This window comes from Schistocerca nitens, chromosome 5 (assembly GCF_023898315.1).
Source record: "Schistocerca nitens isolate TAMUIC-IGC-003100 chromosome 5, iqSchNite1.1, whole genome shotgun sequence".
In the NCBI taxonomy this organism is placed as follows: Eukaryota; Metazoa; Arthropoda; class Insecta; order Orthoptera; family Acrididae; genus Schistocerca; species Schistocerca nitens.
The window spans coordinates 153,524,800-153,526,325 of NC_064618.1; positions in this window are offsets into that span (position 1 = coordinate 153,524,800).

A 1,526-nucleotide genomic window follows, 5' to 3' on the forward strand; every position below is an offset into this window, starting at 1 on the left:
CAGGGAACGAAAGGCTATTTACAATTTGTACAAAAACCAGATGGCAGTTATAAGAGTCGAGGGACATGAAAGAAAAGCTGTGGTTGGGAAGGGAGTGAGACACGGTTGTAGCCTCTCCCCGATGTTATTCAATCTGTATATTGAGCAAGCAGTAAAGGAAACAAAAGAAAAATTCGGAGTAGGTATTAAAATCCATGGAGAAGAAATAAAAACTTTAAGGTTTGCCGATGACATTGTAATTCTGTCAGAGACAGCAAAGGACTTGGAAGAGCAGTTGAACGGAATTGACAGTGTCTTGAAAGGATGATATAAGATGAACATCAACAAAAGCAAAACGAGGATAATGGAATGTAGTCGAATGAAGTCGGGTGATGCTGAGGGAAATAGATTAGGAAATGAGACACTTAAAGTAGTAAAGGAGTTTTGCTATTTGGGGAGCAAAATAAATGATGATGGTCATAGTAGAGAGGATATACAATGTAGACTGGCAATGGCAAGGAAAGCGTTTCTGAAGAAGAGAAATTTGTTAACATCGAGTATTGATTTAAGTGTCAGGAAGTCGTTCCTGAAAGTATTTGTATGGAGTGTATCCATATATGGAAGTGAAACATGGACGAATGGTTCAAATGGCTCTGAGCACTATGGGACTTAACTTCTAAGGTCATCAGTCCCCTAGGACTTAGAACTACTTAAACCTAACTAACCTAAGGACATCACACACATCCATGCCCGAGGCAGGATTCGAACCTGCGACCGTAGCAGTCGCACGGTTCCGGACTGCGCGCCTAGAACCGCGAGACCACCGCGGCCGGCAAACATGGACGATAAATAGTTTAGACAAGAAGAGAATAGAAGCTTTAGTAATGTGGTGCTACAGAAAAATGCTGAAGATTAGATGGGTAGATCACATAACTAATGAGGAGGTACTGAATAGGATTGGGGAGAAGAAGAGTTTGTGGCACAACTTGACTAGAAGAAGGGATCGGTTGGTAGGACATGTTCTGAGGCATTAAGGGATCACCAATTTAGTATTGGAGGGCAGCATGCAGAATAAAAATTGTAGAGGGAGACCAAGAGATGAATACAATAAGCAGTTTCAGAAGGATGTAGGGTGCCGTACGTACTGGGAGATGAAGAAGCTTGCACAGTATAGAGTAGCATGGAGAGCTGCATCAAACCAGTCTCAGGACTGAAGAACACAACGACAACAGTTATCATCTGATTTTGTTCAAATTTGATACACAGCCTTTTGTTATTTATGGAATGATGCCGTCAAAATTTCAGATTTTTATTTATTATAGTTCTTGAGACAAAGAGAATTACCTAAAACTCCTAAAACCTACGATTGTTTTTTAAAACCAAGTTAGGAACAATAACAGATTGACTTCATTATCATTTGAAGCCATTCTAAAGTTATGAGTGCATACAAATCAATTGATTAGAATTTTCTTTTTAAAACTTTAGTCACTGTGCATTACGTAACACAAAAATCGGTCAAATTTGTTATTTGATTATATTTTGCCGTA